The sequence below is a fragment of the Lepus europaeus genome, chromosome 8, assembly GCF_033115175.1.
Source record: "Lepus europaeus isolate LE1 chromosome 8, mLepTim1.pri, whole genome shotgun sequence".
Taxonomy (NCBI): domain Eukaryota; kingdom Metazoa; phylum Chordata; class Mammalia; order Lagomorpha; family Leporidae; genus Lepus; species Lepus europaeus.
The window spans coordinates 41,981,049-42,002,350 of NC_084834.1; positions in this window are offsets into that span (position 1 = coordinate 41,981,049).

The following is a 21,302-nucleotide window of genomic DNA, read 5'->3' on the forward strand; positions in this document are numbered from 1 at the left end:
ATCCAAAAGAAATGAAGTCAGATTATTAAAAAGATACATGCATTCTTACATTTGCAGCAGCCCAATTCACAATAGTAAAGATACAGAATTAACCTAGATGTCAGTCAACTAATTACTAGATAAAGAATATTTGGCATATATACATGGGGGACTATTATTTATTCATAAAAGAATGGAATCAAATCATGACTTTTGCAGCAAAAAGGATAGAACTTGACATCGTTACAGTAAGTGAAATAAACCAGAAAGAGAAAAAATGCCACATTGTCTCTAATAAGTGAAAATTAATAGGATATAAAAATATGTGAATGTCATGTAATTTGGTATATAGGTAGTTATAAATGTATTCTTCATTGGCGTATACCTTCTAAAAATATTTTAACTCTCTATGATCCTTGCCATAAATCCTACATCTTATGATATTTTATCCCCACTTTAAGAAAAATAGTATGTTCAAAATATTTATATATGAAGTGAATATGGCAAAATGTTAAAATTTGTTAAATATAAATAAGTAGATGTTTTAAAATGAAAGACTCAATGAAACTCCCATTGAGTTTCTGTGGTAATAGAGGGTGATTAAACAGCACAGATCATTAGAAATTTGAGTATGTATGGGATTCAAAATTATTTGCATTAAAATAAACATATTTTAATTCTGTTTTCCACAATTTTTGAGAATTCTTGAATGCATAATATCATCCACATGAGAACATCACCCATATGCACTTTGGAAAATTATTCCTTTTACTATTAATTTAGATTTTGTACATGTTATTATTCAGTTTTTTCATGTGCTTTCAGTAAATAGTAATTATTTAATTGCTTATTGAAGAATACACTCCATGTATAATTTTTACATACAAATTTAGCATTGATTTCACAGCTTGTGACCAACTGATTGAAACATAATTATGTGGCAGGTTTATATCACTAATGGGGATGAAATTATGTTAGCTTAATTCTAAGAAATCCTTCTTGTAACATCAATAATTATTAAAAATATGCTAATGATTCAGATATATAAAATGCCAACTTACTATTTGCTCTTAAGAATCATACACATTTATGAGAACTTTCCAAATAAGATAAAATGCAGATAGAGTTTTAACTAAACTATAAATGTAAATGTAACCAAGAAGTTATATTTTTGTTCCTGTAAGTATATAAACTTTTTAATATTTATTTGAAAGTCAGAATTACACAGAGAGAATGAGAAGCAAAGAGAAAGAGAAGTCTTCCATCCGCTGGTTCATTCCCAATTGGCCGTGATGGCCAGAGCTGCACTGATCCGAAGCCAGGAGCTAGGAGCCAGGAGCTTCTTCTGGATCTCCACACAGGTGCAGAGGCCCAAGGACTTGGGCCATCTTCCATTGCTTTCCCAGGCCATAGCAGAGAGCTGGATTAGAAATGGATCAGCCTGCACTGGAACTTGAGCCCATGTGGGATGCTGGCACTACAGACTGCGGCCTTACCTGCTATATCAGAGTGTTGGCACCATGTAAATCTTTAAGACATAGATTTCAACATTGGGAGACAATTCTATCTGGGCCTCATATTCATGAACATCATGTAGTCAGATTCATTGGCATTTATTTTGTACTTTTATTTCAAGAGATTTTATGTAACACATATCCTTGAAGATGTAAGACAGTAGTATGCCGATAGACAAGAGAGCCCGAATGCTTACATTGTATGTAATAAGATATTGTCCCTTTTTAAGACACAATTTGGGAAGTCGTGCTGTGATTCATTTGAAAATCTATTTCCAAAGCAATTGGAAACCATAATACTTAGTGAAATAAATGAATCCCAAAAAGATAAATACCATATGTTTTCCCTGATTTGTGGTAACTAATAGAATACCTAAAATGTAATGTATTTGAGTCAAAATGACATTTTGAGATTCGATGACTGTTTACAGCTCTTATCTCTAGTGTTGAAGAGCAGTGGTCTTTTTTTTTTTTTTCTTATGATGATCTGTTGAAGTCTTCACTTAGTGGTGGGTTAATCTTATGATTATGAAATAAATTGAAAGTATATCAGTGTAATAATTAAAATAATAAGACAGCAGGGAGAGAAAGGAAGAGGGTAGAGTGGAAAGTATCACTATGCTCCTAAATCTGTGTGTGTGAAATACATAAAATTTGTTCACTTTATATCAATGAAAAAAAGAACCTTCACCCCTAACCACTCAGGGAGCCGGGAAATTAAGCAATAGCCATCTTGCTTCTCACTCTACACTTTGCAAAAATACCTAGTGTTATCCACCAAAGGAAAAAAGAAAACCTAAGAATCTGATAACAAAAATCACAGTGAAAAAGATGAAAATAGTGGGCAGAGTCTAATGCAACAATTAAGATGTCATTGGGAAGAAGAGGCATTGTGACATAGCAGGTACAACCTCTGCTATGGGTGTTCCATACTCATGGGGGTTCCTGTACCCACTCCACCACCAATCCAGCTCGCTGCTAATTGGAAAGCAGCAGAAGATGGCCATTGTTTGTGTATCCGCTACCCGTATGGGAGACCCAGACTGCTTGTGCCTATCTAGTAGACCAACGACGGGAAGAGTTGTCTTTCTTCCTCTCTGTGTATCTTACTTATAAATAAATAAATAAATAAATCTTTATTAAAAAAAAAAAAGACAATGCCACTGGAGGTGGCCATATTATATATCAGAGGTCCTGGGTTCAAGTCTCAGCAATCCTCTAACTGCAGCTTCCTACATATTCACACCCTGGGAGATGTAGGTGATGGCTAAAGAATTCGGGTCCCTGAAACTCCTGTGAGAGACCCTGACGAAGTTCCAGTCTCCTGCCTTTTGCCTGGCCCAGTCCTGGCTGTTGTGTTGTTGTGGGGATTTGGGAAGTGAATGAGTAGCTGCTGTACCTGTCTCGCCTCTTTCCCTCACTTTCTCTCTTTCTTTCCTTTCCCCACCCCCACCCCCACCTCTCTCTCACACTCTTGCACTGTCTCTCTCTGCCTTTCTAATAGATGAAAATATATAATTAACACTCCTCCCCCACTTTTTTAAAGTTAAGACTCCAGGTCAGTGTCGTTGTGCAGCCTGTGACACCGGCATCCCATATGTGCCAGTTCGAGTTCTGGCTGCTCCACTTCCCATCCACCTCCGTGCTGATGCACTGGGAAAGCAGCTCATGGTGGCTGAAGTGCTTGGGACCCTGCCACCCAGGAGAGAAACCTAGATGGAGTTCTATGCTCCTGGCTTCGGGCTGGCTCAGCCCTGTTAGTTGCAGCCATTTGGGTAGTGAAGCAGTAGATTGAAAATCCCTCGCTCTGTGTCTCTCCCTCTCTCTGTCAGCATGTCTTTAAATAAATAAATGAATCTTAAAAAAAAAAATAGAGAGAGAGAGATAAATGAAAATAAACAAGGGCCAGTGCTGAATCTCAATATGTTAATCCTCCACCTGCGGATCCGGCATCCCATATGCCCGCTGGTTCTAGTTCCAGCTGCTCCTCTTCCAATCCAACTCTCTGCTATGGACTGGGAAAGCAGTGGAAGGTGGCTGAAGGGCTTGGGCCCCTGCACCCCTGTGGGAGACTAGAAGGAAGCTTCTGGTTCCTGGCTTCTGATTGGCCCAGCTCCAGCTGTTGCAGCTGTTTGGGGAGCGAACCAGCAGATGGAAAACCTTTATCTCTCTCTCTCTCTCTCTCTCTCTCTCTCTCTCTCTCCTCCACGCTCTGTCTGTAACTCTGTCAAATAAATAAAGTAATAATCTTTAAAAAAAGAAAATAAGCATATGCTTCGAAAGGGACTTTTGGACTGTCAAACAAAATTGGCTAAAAATAGTAAAATTAGTAATAAAAAAGGAAGCAAAGAATCCATTTGGATGAAATAGACAAAATGTGATATATTTTAGCGGATATTGATTTGTCTAGCACTTATGCACTAAAATATTTTCTTTATTTTTTTTTCCACAGCAGACTAATCATCACAGAAACTTCAAACTTTTTCCAATACTTCTTTATGTACCAAAATCCAGAATCTTGGTTTTGATTTGCTATTAAGTTTAAGAGGCAGAGGCCGGCACCACGATGCAATAGGCTAATCCTCTGCCTTGCGGTGCTGGCACACCGGGTTCTAGTCCCGGTCAGGGTGCCAGATTCTGTCCCGGTTGCCCCTCTTTAGGGCCAACTCTCTGCTATGGCCCGAGAGTGCAGTGGAGGATGGCCTAAGTCCTTGGGCCCTGCACCCGCATGGGAGACCAGGAGAAGCACCTGGCTCCTGGCTTCAGATCAGCACGGTGCGCTGGCCACAGTGCGCTGGCTGCAGGGGCCATTGGGGGGTGAACCAACAGAAAAGGAAGACCTTTCTCTCTGTTTCTCTCTCTTTCACTGTCCACTCTGCCTGTCCAAAAAAAAAAAAAAAAGTTTAAGAGGGAGAGAGAAAAAAAGAAGTGAATGAAAAATATCATTTATGAAGATTACCATTAAAAATAATGACTGAAAATTTATCTTTTCGAGTGCCTCTACGGCAGAGCTTCTGTGTCAGTCTATTTAACTTGGTTATGGCATTTACGGCATAGTAGTAACTACTACATTTCAATACGAGCTGCTTGAAATGTTTTCTAGATTCTTGGAAAATTATGATAAACAGATAGATGATAGATAAATATATATATGATATAGATGGTTTTAAAACCTATGTCAAAAATATACCAAGTTACGCAAAGAAAAATGTGATCTTTTTTCCAGAAATGATGAGACACTATATAAAATTTCTATTCACTGTTTTTTGAGGATGTCTTGTTTAGGATTTATTTTATTTACTTGAAAGACAGAGTTACAGAGAGAGAAAAGAGAGACAGAAAGAGAGATCTTCCATACGCTGTTTCACTCCCCAAATGGTCTCAATAGCCAGGGCTGAGCTAAGCCTAAGCCAGAAGCCAGGAGCTTCATTTAAGTTCGGGAGCCCAAGTACTTATACCCTCCTCTACTGCTTTCCCAGGTACATCAGCAGGGAACTGGATTTGAAGTGGAGCAATGAAGATTTGAACTGGTGCCCATAAGGGATGCCAGTATTGTAGGTGGTGACTTAACTTGTTGTATTATAATGCTGGTCCCTCTGGGCCCTTTTTATTTTTTTTGAGTTTTTATATAATTTTTGTGATATTATATATGGATGCTATTAAATATAAATAAAAATAAGTAATTTCTATATAAAGTAAATTATAATTATTTTAATATTATTTTCTGTATTTTGTATGTTATTTTATGTGTTTTGTATGCTATTTCAATAGGGCATTGCATGATTTTTAAATGGTTGCAAATTTTCAAAGCTTACTATTCATTATTATACATAATTCCACAAGTAATATCTATATTTTATGGATCTTAAACATGCTATTTAAAATTTTATAAGTTGGATAATTTCTGGATTGGCAGGTCAATAAATGCTATAAATTGTCTGCAAAGAAACTTTACTTATTTGCAATTTTTTCAATATTTTATAGTAATTTCATCTTTTTAGAATGTATAACACTGAATATTCTTTTATTAAAATCATTCAGGTATGTAAACAAAAATTCCTTTTTTGTTTCATTCATTTTATTATCAGTAAGCTTGCTATATTACAAATATGCCTTGGCAGTTTGTATATCCTTTGTACATTTTCAGTTTTCTGTAGAAAATTAGTTTAATTTTAAAGTTAAATAATTATAAATGCTGTGCAGCTGTTTATTAATATGTCACTTTGGGAAATACACTCATGTTTTGTAAGCCTCAGTGTGTATAATATTGAACTTGCAGGGTTTTGTAATGATTTTTGTGGAGTGAATGCTTTTTCATTAACATTGCTGAAAATGAAGAATTAAAGAAGAGTCTTGTCCACCACTCCCACTTCAGATCTCTAGAGCTATAACATAAGCCTACTACCGTAGAGAGGAGAAAATATAATGAAATCATCAAGTGAGAGGGTTTATGTTTAATCTTAACTGAGAGTTAATAATAATGATGAAAAGCAATCACTGGATCCAGCCAAATATGCCATAAAATATTTTGAAAAAGAGCTCTCATAGTATATGTAAGATTATACTAGAAGAAAAGCACATTACATCAGATTTATTCCCCCACTGAATTTATATTGCTAAGTAAGTCCATTTTATATATAATATCATAAAAGAAGTTTCCATGTATATAGAATATATATATATATATATATACTTATGTATAAATATACCGTGTAAGAAACTATATGTGTCCATATATCTATGCATGTATATATTTTTATTTTTATGTTTTAAATACTTTTATTTATTTGAAAGTCAAGGTTACACAGAGAAGGAGAGGCAGAGAGAGAAAGAGGTCTTCCATCCAATGGTTCACTCCCCAATTGGCCGCAATGGCTGGAGCTGCACCAATGCAAAGCCAGGAGCCAGGAGTTTCTTCTGGGTCTCCCACGCGAGTGCAGGGGTGCAAGGCCATAGCAGAGAGTTGGATCAGAAGTGGAGCAGCTGGGTCTCAAACCAGTGCCCATATGGGATGCCAACACTGCAGGCGGCGGCTTTACTTGCCATGCCACAGCAGTGGCACCCAAGTATATATTTTTAGTTCTAAAGATTTTATCTTTTGGGGAATTTTCCAATTTCAAGTAATCAACCCACTGTGTGGGCGTAATTTTGGTAACATTTTTGAACAGTGCTTTTAACTTCGGTAGAATCAATAGGGATGGTTCTAGATGTTGCTAATTTGTTTCTTCCTTAATATTTCGCTAGTACATAGTAACTTTTAAAATCCTGTGGAAGAAATAGACTTAAAACACAAATTTAGATGATGGGCATTTGCTCTAGTGATTAAGATGCCCAAATCCTATATAAAGTACCTGAGTTCAATGTCTGGCTTTTGACTTTGTGTGTGTGTGTCTCTCTCAGTGTCTCTCTGTATGTATGTGTATGTGTGTGTGTGCATGTGTGTGTGTGTATGATGGCCTCTCAAAAAATAACTGAACAAAAGTGGTTAAAAAGGTAAGTTTAGGAGTGACTATTTAGCCTGTTAAGATGCCTGTGTCCCATGCCTGAAGACCTGTCTAACTGTCAAAAACTAGGATTTTAAGGATTTCTTCCTATTTGCAATTCTTTTATACAATTGTATTCCATTTTGATGTGAGAGCCTATTTGTATAGTTTTTGTTTGTTTGTTTGTTTGTTTTTTTTTTTTTTTTTGGACAGGCAGAGTGGATAGTGAGAGAGACAGAGAAAAAGGTCTTCCTTTACCGTTGGCTCACCCTCCAATGGCTGCCGTGGCCGGTGCGCTGCGGCCAGCGCATCACGCTGTTCTGAAGCAGGAGCCAGGTGCTTCTCCTGGTCTCCCATGGGGTGCAGGGCCCAAGCACTTGGGCCATCCTCCACTGCACTCCCTGGCCACAGCAGAGAGCTGGCCTGGAAGAGGGGCAACCGGGACAGAATCCGGTGCCCTGACCGGGACTAGAACCCGGTGTGCCGGCGCCACAAGGTGGAGGATTAGCCTGTTGAGCTATGGCGCCGGCCTTGTATAGTTTTAATAATAAATTTATTGAGATTTACTTTGTGGTTTAGTATTCAGAATAACATGGAATATTTCACATATGCACTTGAAATGATTGCTTATTCTTCATGCATTGGTAGAGTGTTCTACAAATATGACTTAAGACAAGCTGAGTGAGGGTACTGATTTGGGAAATGTGATATAAGAAGTGACATACCTTCCTAAAATACTAATAACTTTGTTATTGTGAAATAGTCATTGTTCTTTTGTTAGTATTTTCCCTTAAAGTGTATTTTGTCTTATATTGTTATATCTAGCACTCTTATGGCTGTTTTCAAAAAAATATTGATTTGTTATGCATCTGTTTATTTTGTTTCAAAAGTAGAGAGGCAGAGAGATAGACAGGGACAGTCAGAGAACTTCAGTCCATAGGTTAACTCCTCAGAGGCCCACAACAGCCAGGGTTGAGTCTTATTGAAATTAGGAGCCCATAACTTAATTCAGGTATCTCATTACAGTGGAAAGACCCATTTACATGAGTCATTGTAGCTGAATTGGAGGTAGAGTCTGGACTTGAATCCTGGTACTCCAATATGTAGGCATCCCAAACATCATCCCACCCTTATTTTTTATTTTGTTTTATTTATTTTTTAAGTGGTAGAATTACTGACAGAGAGAGGGAGAAAAATCTTTTCATCTGCTGGTTCACTCCCTAAATGGCCACAGCAGTTGGAGCTGGGTTGATCCAAAGCCAGGAGCTGGGAGCTTTTTCTCGGTCTCCCATGCAGGTGTAGGGGTCCAAACACTTGGCACCTTACACTGCTTTTCCAAGTCATTAGCAGAGAGCTGGATTGGAAGAGGAGCAGCCAGGACATGAACTGACACCTTATGGAAGGCTGGTGTCTATACTTCACAGCAATGGCTCCCACCTCATCATCTTAATTGCTGTTTCAAATGGTTGCCACCAGGACAGTTTTTGAATAGTTTTTTTTTTCCCATCTATTTTTAAAATATATACTTACTTATTTGAAAGTCAGAGAGAGACACAAAGAGAGAGAGCTAAAACTATCATCCATATGTTGGTTCACTCCCCAGATAGCTTTCTAAATGTATGAGTTTGGATCTATGTATTAGAGAAGTTACTCCACTGATACAAATTTGTCAGAATTTTCCGTATAAGTGGTAAATAATTCTGAAGGTATATATCAAAATAGTAAGCAATTGATTCTTGAGTTAGAGTGGATCAGGCTCTTGGACTTGACCAGAAACTTATTAGAAAAGAGAAATTTCCAAAGGCTATAGATAAAAGAATTGCTGGAGTGGTTACATAAAAAGTAGAAGGCTACCTGTGGTGTGAAGATACCTGGCTGCCCAGTGATGTCTTCTTTAGTGCTATTCCTGTGACTTAGTTACATTGTCTGGGCATGAATTACATCCTATGGCATTATAAATTATTTTATACCAACATAAGTTTTTATTTCTGGATAGAATGAGTGTTCCTAATCAACTGATTCTATTATAGTTAAAAATTTGATGATCCTGAGTGATCCTGCTTTAATCAAATGCAGTTTGTGAATTGGAAATGCATTAATTATGGCCTCAAAAAGCCCACAGCTATGTAGCAAACTGCTGGTAGTAGAAAGCTTTACTCTAAGGGTTAAGGGTTATAATTACTAATGAATATATTTGGCCAATAACTATGAAGTTCAAATAGAGCTTCAGAAGGAATCTGTGTGTGCAAGGACTTGGTGCAGTGATTCAGTCACCACATGAGATGCCTGCATCTCATAATAAAGTGCCTGGTTCGAGTTTTGGTTCCTCTGCTTATAATCCAGTTTATCAGTGCACATTCTAGGGAACAGTAGATGAAGGTTCAAGTATTAGGGTCACCGCCACTCATCTGGGAGATTTGGGTTGATTTCTAGGCTACTAGTTTTGCCTGGACCAGCCCTAGCTACTGCAGGCATTTCACTAGAGAACTAGTGAGCCCTTGACACCTTACTGTGATTGATCACAGACTCTTGAGATCCTCAGCAGAAGTCCCCACCTCAGCATTCCCATACTCCTGACCTATAGAAATTATGAGATAATAAGTGTATGTTATTTTAGGCAATATATGCTATGAAGTATCACAAAAACATATTTTAAAGGAAAAGTGATTAATGATTTTGTAAATTACTAAGATCACAAAGATAGGATTATCAAACAGTGCTTGTTTAATGACATGGAGATATTGATTTAGCTGAATAAATTTAGATATATGGGGCTGGTCTGTACATTTGGAAGTGAAAAGGAGACTGAAGTACTTTGCGAAGAGAATGGAAAAGGAGTTAACAGTAAATGGAAATTTGTGTGATTAATCTCATGAGAGCATGTAATCTGAAAAGAGTGCTAGAGAGGAATGTACATGGGAAAGACATGTTTCCTTTTAAGGTATTCAATATGTTCCTATTTAAAAATGAGAGACTTGGGGAATTGTAAAATATATTTAAAGATTTAATTGAGGAACTACTAAGAAATGATGGAATGATCCACATAATAAATCCTCTTTCTATTTGAAATATTCAGAGTTTTAGTTGATCTAATATTACTGGTGATTGTTCATTTATCCACAAGCCTCCGAGAATATAATTTTAGAAATATATATGAGCTTCTATTCAAGATTCTTATATTTTCAAATATTTATTTATTTATTTGAAAAGTAGAGTTACAGAGAGGCAGAGACAGAGGGAAAAGTCTTTCATTCACCAATTCACTCCCCAGATGGCCACAACAGCCAGAACAGGTCCAATCTGAAGCCAGGAGCAGGAGCTGCTTCCGGGTCTCCCATGTGGAAGAACCTAATCACTTGGTCTATCTTCCACTGCTTTTTCAGGTGATAGTAGAGAGCTGGATTGGAAGAGGAGCAGCAGAGACATGAACCAGCGCCCATATGGGACACTGGCACAGCAGGCAGCATTTTTATCCACTAAGCCACAGTCCCAGTTCCCCAAGACTCTTATTGAGAAACAAATTATTTATATATTTTATTTTCATATGGTTAGATAAATATATATTTTCAGGTGTCTATCAGGGTGAGGCAAATTTTTAATATTTTTGTGTAGTTTGAAACAATTCATGGGATAAAAGAAATGTTGTATTGTCCTCTGTTCATCACTTCTAAAATATTCCCTTGGAAATTCAAGTATTTGAATTAATATGACATGTAATTTTGCTTAACTGTTAGATTTTTCAGTCCAGGGAAAGTACTTTATATGAACCAACTACTTATCTTTTAAAATAGAAATACATAAAATTATAGTTTCTAAGAAGTAGAATTTATAATTATTTCAATAGCAAGCATATGGTCCACAAGGCAATTACTGATATATTAAAAGTTAAGAATTTATAAGAATGAAAGGCATTTTAAACCAATTTCACAGAACTCAAATATTTTAGTGCCACTTTTCCATAAGTACAATAAGCTTTCAAGCATGTTTTTCTCTTTGATAATTATTTCTGCAAAAAGTAGTAATTTTCATGGCAGAAATTTTTTCATAAGTTAATGAACATTGACTTGTAAAAATTCAGAATTTTTATAATCTTAAGAAAAAATAAGAATGCTTGGTACTTGCATTTTAATGAAGACCTATGTTAATATTAGAGGGAACTTAGAGGAGAAAGGCAATTTCTACACTTTCATCCTTTCGCAGAGGAAATAGAAGGAAAATGTGCATGACCCCTAACAACATGTTCTGTTATATACATACATTGAGTAACTTGTTAGAAACATAAAATATGGAAATTATGTAGAACTGCTTGTGAGTTTTCCACATTAGCAAGATGTGAAAATACTTACGCTTCACTGTAGTTTAGCTATGCTACAGGAACTATAAAAAGCTGGTTAAAATGTGCCCTTATCTTGCTCCTTGTTGATATAGGAAAGTCTATGAGATCAGACCCAACAGGGGATATGTCACAGTGTCATGCCATTACTATTTGAACAAATATAAGCAGGAATGTTCTTGGAACTGAGTGAAGAAGCTTACTCTACACGGATGGCACAGTGTACTCCAGAATTTGGAGCTTCCAAAGATATGTTCCTAAGGTGTGTGTCTGTGTTTTAGTAAAATGAATGCTGGAGGGTGCATCGAGGTCTAAGGTATCCAGAATCTGAGTGACCTATGTGTGATGGATTCAACACTTCTGTACCACATACATGCACATGTATTCACACTTCAATTGTGTGCATTGATTCTTTTGCCTCTGGTGTAAAGATCCAATCCAATTTATTTACCTGTAAAAATAAGCAATCTTTAATTGAAATGTCAAGCAATTATGAAGCATGCATGACAACAGAACTGCCACTAGGAACAGAAAATCGTTTTAAAATTTCAGAATTCTTTATGGAGAAGTAGTGAAATAAAGCTTAAAATAATTATGTATGTGAAACGTGACTTAGTGAATTTATTTGTGTTCATCAGTATAAATACTAAATGCTGCCTTCAGTGTGTGTATTTCACTTAGGGTGAAAGAGAGCAAGAGGGGCCAACTCAGCCTTCTACGAAGCATCAATCTCACCATGAAAGTGTAGTCCTCATGTTTATCATGTCTTAAAAGTCTCACCTCTTAATATGATTATAATAGAAACTGAATTTCAGCATGAGCTTTGGAGAGGAATTTAAGTGTAAATAGATAAACTAAAGAGACAGCTGGTATTTCTTTTTAAAGGTTTTGTAGGGCTTACTTTTTGGGAATTCTTTTAAGATACATTTATTTTATTTGAAAGGCAGAGTTACAGAGAAGCAGAGGCAGAGAAAAAGAGTTAGTGAGATCTTCCACTCGCTGATTCACTCCCCAAATGTCTGTAACAGCCGGAGCTGGGCGCATCTGAAACCCGGAACCAGGAGCTTCTTCTGGGTCTCCCACGTGCATACAAGAGCCCAAGTATTTGAGCCATGTTATTCTTTGGGCCCCTGTTCCAATGTGGGAGACCCAGAAGAAGCTCTTGGCTTCTGGCTTCAGATCTGCTCAGCTCTGGCCTTTGTGGTCATTTGGGGAGTGGAAGACCTCCCACACTCCTCTGTTTCTACCTCTCTCTCTGTAACTGTCTTTCAAACAATAAAATAATCTTTAAAAATAAATACATAAATAAAGTGAATCAGGCTTATACACTTTGCAAACATTAGTAGATTGAACTAATTTCAGTTTTACATAGACTTTTTTAAAAAAAGATTTATTTATTCATTTGAAAGACAGAGTTACAGAGACAGACAGAGAGAGAGAGAGAGAGAGAGAGAGTGAGAGAGACAAAGGTCTTCCATCTGCTGGTTCACTCTCCAGATGGCTGCAATGGCCAGAGCTGGGCCCATCCGAAGCCAGGAGTCAGAAATCTCCTCCAGGTCCTCCCATGTGGCTGCAAGGGCCCAAGAATTTGGGTCATCTTCCACTGCTTTCCCAGGCCAATAGCGGAGAGCTGGATCAGAATTGGAGCAGCTGGGTCTTAAACTAGTACCCATTTGGGATGCCAGTGCTGCTGATGACGGCTTCACCCACTATGCCACAGCACCGGCCCCATTATAGACATTTGAAAATACTTCAATATATATTTGTGAAGGAGGTTTCCTCTCAGATTGATAGATAACTCAATCTACAATTGTCTACTAATGTCAGCATGTACAACTCTATCTGATTTTATGCTCCTTTCCTCAAAATATCGTTACATAAGTTAATATAGTTTTTTTTTTATTTTGCTTTATTTGTTATATTTTGCTATCAAATACTTTTACACACTGATTTCATTAAGAAAAATAAGTTCAAAATGATATGTGGGCCGGCACAGCGGCTTGCTAGGCTAATCCTCTGCCTGTGGCACCAGCACCCCGGGTTCTAGTCCCGGTTGGGGTGATGGATTCTGTTCCGGTTACTACTCTTCCAGTCCAGCTCTCTGCTGTGGCCCGGGAAGGCAGTGGAGGATGGCCCAGGTGCTTGGGCCCTGCGCCCGCATGGGAGACCAGGAGGAAGCACCTGGCTCCTGGCTTTGGATTGGCTCAGCGCACCGGCTATGGTGGCCATTTGGGAGGTGAACCATCGGAAAGGAACACCTTTCTCCTTCTCTCTCTCTCTCACTGTCTAACTCTACCTGTCAAAAAAAAAAAATGATATATGAAATGGTTAGAGTAGTTTTGAGATTGCTTATCTATAATTACCAAGATAAATCATTTTTTGTTTCATATATTGGAACACATTTTGAAATCTGAAATCATTTGGGATATAATTAGAGTTCCATTTTCATTAAATTAGTATACTGTTTTAAAAAAACAAAACTCATTTGTTATAGAAATTTACAATTAGGTAGGGCAAACCATATGTCAATGCATCAAAGAAAACTTTTGGTTTCTGGGCCAATATGAACTTAATATTTCTGCTTATTAAGGTACCTCAGTGTCTTCTGAGGATATGTAGTCAGCAGACTGATTCGACCAAAGCGCACAGACTTTAACTCAACAGTGATTGCTCATGACTGAACATGTTAAAAATGCCCTATTAAGTGACTAAATTTCTAAGGCACTTAGATAATTTATCTGGAGAAAAAGGGCATTGCTTCCTGGCATTGCTAAAATGAAACTTTTGGCTATTACAATTGGATCATATTTAGATATAGCAACTTCAGAGCAAAGCAGAGTTGAAGGCTGGAGGCAGTATAGGAGGATGCCACCCTTCATTGTGATCTATCCATGATCAGTGATAATAATAATAAAAGGTCTGCTGTAAATTCAATCATTCATTCATTACTCTTACTTCCTATTTTCTTCCTGTTTTTGATATGAGAATTGAGGTTGATTTAAAAAAAAATACAAAAGGGATTGACTAGAAACACAGGAAAAATTACTTTTTCATAACTGCTAGAAAACTAGTCTGAAGTAAATTCCATTGATAACAAAAATGTACTTTTCAAAAATATACAAAATCATAGGGGTCAGTGTAGTATAGTGGGTTAAACTGCTGAGACATATCAGTAAAAACATATGATATTTGTCTTTTGGGAACTGGCTCATTTCATTAAGTGTAATGGTTTCCAGTTGCATCCATTTTGTTGCAAAAAAACAGGATTTTATTCTTTTTTATGGCTAAAATTCCATAATGTGTTTATACTACATTTTCTTTATTGATTCCTCAGTTGATGGACATCTGGGTTGATTCCATATCTTAGCTATTGTGAACTGAGCTGCAATAAACATATGATGATTTCTTTTCCTGTGGGGAAGTTCTCAAGAGTGGGATGGCTGGGTCATATGGCAGATCTATCTTCAGATTTTTGAGAAACCTCCATACTGTTTTCTATAATCGTTGTTCTAGTTTACATTCCTCTCAATAGTTTCTTAGGATATCTTTTTCCCTACATGCTCACCAGCATTTTTTGTTTGTTGATTTCTTTTTGAGAACCACTTTAACTGGGGTGAGGTGAAACCTCATGATGGTTTTTCATTTGCATTTCCTTGATGGCTAGTGATCCTGAGCATCTTTTCATGTATCTGTTGTGTATTTGAATTTCATCCTTTGAAAAATGCCTGTTCAATTCCTTTGTCCATTTCTTAACTGGGTTATTTGTTTGTAGTTGTTGAGTTTCTTGCATTCTTTATAGATTCTAGATATTAATCCTTTACTGCATACTTTGCAAATATTTTCTCCTATTGTGTCCATTGCCTCTTCACTTTATTGAGAGTTTCCTTGGTGGTGTAGTTTCCAATTTTACATGCAGAAGTTGGTTTGACCTCTTTAGAACTGTGAACGGGTGAATTACCTATTATGAAATGTCATGCTTTGCATTTTAAAATTTCACTTCTTTGCTTCCATACCTCCTAAAACCAAAAAAGCAATCTATTTTCCAGCATATATATTCCACAATATTTTCTTTTACTCTTTAGTATCTATTATTTACAGTTAAAATTGGAAATCTATGTATTTGAAATGTATTTGAAATGAGCTACCACAGAATTAAGAAATAAAAAAATAAATACAAATAAATATTCTAGGCTTACAAAGAAATTTCTTAACATAAATCTACATTCATATTGAATTAGTTTTAAACATATGGCTTAAGAAATTTCATATTTTATGAATCTCAATCAAATTCCTGTGTAGAGAATAGAAACCTGGGTAGTTTTAAGCAGAAATTGAACTCACCGTTAGAAAAACCATTTGTAGGCATAAGAGAAATTGCCTCTGATCAGGACATTCCTGAGTTTTCTCAGCACGTTGCAACACTCATTTGAGAAATCAGGGCCTACTAATGGAATAACGCTGTCACTGACATCTTGTTTGAAATATAATACTCAGGACATGACAGTAAGAAAAATGCTACCTTTATGGATACCTAAAATTGCAGTGTGATCACTACTGCAAACATATGTCCAGACAATGGAGAAATCAAAGGCCAGACACCGGAGTTCCACTTTCGAAAGAAACCCACCGACCCCTGACCCCACCACAAAAAACTAAAGTAATGCCTCCACAGCTTCATCGTTTAGTCTGATGCACACAATTGTTTGAAACTGTTAATTTTCCATACCAGTAGCTCCAGGAGACTGGTGGAAATGTTGAGATATCAGATCTTTCCACTAAAGAATGTCTCACAAGTAGATTTACCAGAATTCCATGTGCTTAGTTACCCCATTCCATACAATCAATATTTCAGATAAAGATTATTCATCTCATTTTATAGAAGATAATGAATAATGATTGTTGATATGAATAGATTCCTTTAAAAACAAAATCCTTAAATTCAAAATCCATGGGAAATCTAAGAAAAGAGGAAATAGGTACACTCTTTATTCCAACTTTTAATGTTTTCATTCCATGACAATATTTATGAAGCAACATTCCCATTCCCAATGTGTTTTTTTTTTTTATTTTTTTGATAGGCAGAGTGGATAGTGAGAGAGAGAGACAGAGAGAAAGGTCTGCCTTTTTGCCTTTGGTTCACCCTCCAATGGTCGCTGCAGCTGGCACATCTCACTGATCCGAAGCCAGGAGCCAGGTGCTTCCTTGGTCTCCCATGCGGGTGCAGGGCCCAAGCACTTGGGCCATCCTCCACTGCCTTCCCAGGCCATAGCAGAGAGCTGGCCTGGAAGAGGGGCAACCGGGATAGAATCCGGCACCCCAACTGGGACTTGAACCCGGTGTATCGGTGCCCCAAGGTGGAGGATTAGCCTGTTAAGCCACGGCGCCGGCCCCCAATGTGGTTTTAAAAACTGAAATAGAATCCCAGGTTTAAGATTAAGAGAGAATTTCAGGTCTCAGGGAGAGAACTTTGCAACACACATTCTAAAAGGTAGTGCTTTTGTTAATGCTACAACTTAGGATAACTATTCCAATCCTCTGGACCCTTCCTTGTAAGAGGGTTACCTATGAAAAAAAGAAAAACCAGGCCAGCGCCACGGCTCACTAGGCTAATCCTCTGCCTGCGGCGCTGGCACCCTAGGTTCTAGAACCAGTCAGGGCGCCGGATTCTGTCCCGGTTGCTCCTCTTTCAGTCCAGCTCTCTGCTGTGGCCCGGGAGGGCAGTGGAGGATGGCCCAAGTCCTTGGGCCCTGCACCCACATGGGAGACCAGGAGAAGCACCTGGCTCCTGGCTTCAGATCAGCACGGTGCGCTGGCCACAGTGCACTGGCTGCAGGGGCCATTGGGGGGTGAACCAACAGAAAAGGAAGACCTTTCTCTCTCTCCCTCTTACTATCCACTCTGCCTGTCAAAAAAGAAAAAGAAAAATTGGATAAGCTCCCTACTAACTCACTATGTTTCTCTGGGCAAAAAAAATTGTTTGACACGAGGCACGATACTGCCAGTACTTTGCCATTTTGAAAGAGTGGGCATTGAGTAAATGTTTGATGAATAAATGAATACCATTTAAAATGATTGATTGTGTCAATGAGAAAAAGCTAAATTACATTCGCTCTACTATAAAATCAGTCAGAAGAGTGTGTCACAAGTTACTGAAAGATTTCTTACAGAACAGTTATAATGAAAGTTTCTGTTAGTTACTGGTAGAATTTCAATCATTTTAGATAATGAATGTTTATGAAATAGCTCTTTTGCCAATGATGCTAGGTGAATGAAGCAAAATTATTATATTAATTTCACATACAAATTTTTAGCTAAATAAAACAAAATTGATAGTAGATCTTTTAGGATCAACTATTTGCATTTTGTTCACACTCTTTCCTTTGAAGGAATGGAAGGACTAATAACAGAAAATTAATATAGAACATATCTGTCATGTTAAGTAACATATAATTCAATAAATATAATAAATAGCAAACTTCATATGAATTAAAATATTTTATGCACAGATGATACTCAAATAATGTGTATCCATCAATTCTATCATTCTGAAATGTACTACACCCAAAATTTCATATGCCACTAAGATTCTTATTAAAAATTATTTATAATCTGAAATTTAGCTTTTTCATATACAACAGGTCTCTAATAATATTTTTCTAAAGATTTATTTATTTATTTATTTATTTATTTGAAAAGCGGAGTTATAGAGAGGCAGAGGCAGAAAGGGAGAGAGAGAGAGAGAGAGAGAGAAAGTCTTCTATCTGCTGGTTCATTCCCCAGATGGCCACAATGGCCAGAGATGTGCTGATCCAAAGCCAGGAGCCAGGAGCTTCCTTCCGGTATCCCATGTGGATGCAGGGGCCCAAGGACGTGGGCCATCTTCTACTGTTTTCTCAGGCCATAGCAAGAGCGATATCGGAAGTGGAGCAGCTGGGACTCAAACTGGTGCCCTTATGAGATGTTGGCACTGCTAGCAGCAGCTTTACTTGCTATGCTACAGTGCCCGGCACCATGAAATTCTTAACTAAATGTTTTAAAACACCTATTCTCCTTAAGCAAAGTATATTTTGTAAATTTTACATATGCAAAGAAAAATTAGTTGAATTTAATGATACACTTATTTAACATTCACTTAGATGTAGTCTATGTGAAACTCAGATTGCAAGTTTGGCCTTTACCTAAAATTTATAATACAATTCATGAAACATACTATGCAAAATGATTACAGTCTATTACTAGTGGGTTGAATGAGTACAAGTCTCCCACAGATTCTGAAGGGAATTGGTTTTAGGAACCCCTACAGATAGCAAAATCTATGAATGCTCATGTTTAATTTTTTTTTTTTTTAAATTACCACATGCTCTCATATGCTTGAAAACACCAGGAGGGGTGGAGGTTTGTCCCAGCGGTTAAGACTTCACTTGGGCTGCTCACATCCGAGATCAGAATGCCTGGGTTCAAGTCCTAGATCTGTTCCCGCTTCTGACTTCCTGGCAATGTATACCTTTAATGCTGTAGGTGACTGCTCAGGTGCTTGGATCCCCGCACCCATTTTGGAAACCCAGACTGAGTTTCTGGCTCTAGCTTTGGCCTGGACGTGTTCTGGCTGTTGTAGGCACTGGAGGAGTCCAGCAAGAGATAGGATATCCCAGTTTGTCTGTCTGCCTCACTGCCAAATAAACAACTACAGATTTACATAATCAATCTAGATTGATTGTCATACCTCATACAGTGGAAATAGTTGTCATGTTAATTGTTTAGAGAATAATAATCAGAGGAAAAGTCTGTACATGTTAACATTTAACATGTTCAGTTCTTTTTTTTAATAGATATTTATTTTTTTCTTTTTTGACAGGCAGAGTTAGACAGTGAGAAAGAGACAGAGAGAAAGGTCTTCCTTTTTCTGTTGGTTCACCCCCCAAGGGGCCGCTAAGGCCGGTGCGTTGTGGCCAGCCATATGGGAGTCGGTTCTAGCCCCAGTTGCTCCTCTTCCAGTCCAGCTCTCTGCTGTGGCCCGGGAGGGCAGTGGAGGATGGCCCAAGTCCTTGGGCCCTGCACCCACTTGGGGAGACCAGGAAGAAGCACCTGGCTCTTGGCTTCAGATTGGCGCAGCGCCGGCCGTGGCAGCCATTTGGGGAGTGAATCAATGGAAGGAAGACCTTACTCTCTGTCTCTCTCTTTCATTGTCTATATCTCTACCTGTAATTTTTTTTTTTAAAAAGAACATATTAGAAAACAGGAAACTAAATTAAGAAAGAAAATATAGTTATGCTCCTAACACGTGGTCACAGATATAATACAATACTCATGTAATATTCAGTCAAAAAATAATGGTACATCTCATGTTTTTTGTTTCCATACAAGATTTCAGACTTCTGAAATTCATTGCAATGGATAACATATTTACAGTTAGATTTTGTTGGAAGTCTGTGCATTTAAATTTCCTTGAAATTAATATAAAACACACTAATCAGATATATTTATTAAATACATCATTGTATACTTTAGAATATAGGATATATATTTAATACTCTTTATTATTTACCATTTAAAATTATTTTCTCCTTTCAAATACCATAATGAATGAGAAATACCTAACAAGAGTCTCTGTGTGCTAGTTGTAAACAGGAAAAATGTATTTAAAATAAATATTGTTAGATGAACAAATTGAGTGACTTACACACAGACATTATGAATCCTAACATTTCCTTAATTTTTGTATTTTTTTAAAGATTTTTAAATTTGTTTTAGAGTTGGCTCTGAGACACAGTGAATGAAGTGATTGTTTGCAGTGCTGGCATCCCATATGGGCTCCAGTTCAAGTCCTGGCTGCTCCACTTCCTATCCAGCTCTCTGTTATGGCCTGGGAAAGCAGTAGAAGATGGCCCATGTGCTTGGGCCCCTACACCCAAGTGAGAGACCCAGGAGAAGCTGCCCGCTCCTGGCTTCGTATAGGCCCAGCATTGGCCATTGCAGCCATTTTGGGAGCGAACCAGCATATGGAAGACCTCTCTCTCATCTCTCTGCCTCTGGCTCTCATTAACTCTGCCTTTCTAATAAATAAGTTAATCATTAAAAAAGATAGAGTTTCAGACAGAGAAAGAGAGAGGGGAAGAGAGGGAGATGGAGAGAGAGACAGAGAGAAAGGAAGAAAGAGAGGGCATGATTCAATTCACTGGTTCATTCTCCAAATGGCTGCAAGATCCAGGAATGGCCCAGGACAAAGACAGGAGTATAAAATTTCTTCCAGGTCTCCTGCAGAGCAGGGCCCAAGTACTTGGGGCATTTTCTGCTGCTTTCCCAGGTGCATTAGCATGTAAAGCATGTAAAGCAGTCAGGTCTCGAACAGTTGCTCATATGGGATGCTGGAACTGCAGGCGGATGCCTAACCTGCCACACCCCAATCCCAGCACCTAACAGTTCCTTTCTTAATATCAGTCTGATTTTTATTTGGTGAATTGTTTCTTCCTTATTGTGCTTAGTGTTTTCAAAATGTTATCGTCCAGTGGAGAACATCAATGCTGTTACAAATGCTCCAAGTAGGAATTTTCTCAACTCCTGCTGCCACGATTAATGGTCATCTTTTAGAGCCTGTTGTCTTATGATCTTTCTCATTTATTTCCAATGGATCTCCCTTGGCTGCAATTGGCCCAACTTAATTTCTGTGGCTTGCAAGCAAATTATACTAAGTGATGTATGGCAAAAGATTTAATGACTTAATGATAAAAAATTAAATCAGATATATGGTCACTTATGTCTCGACTGTTTATAGGCAAACTTGGAAGTCAAAAGTGTTTAACAAAAAAAGATCATGTTCTGTGTTGAAATCAATATCATCCTTATACCACTTTAAAAATAGAAATAAATCATACAAGTGATGATATTCCATAGCATTCATTATAGTTCTATTATATCATATATTAATAAAGTTCCATTGCAACATTGAAATACCTGAGACAAGCTGCTTATGAAGGAACAAAGATGGTAGAAGAT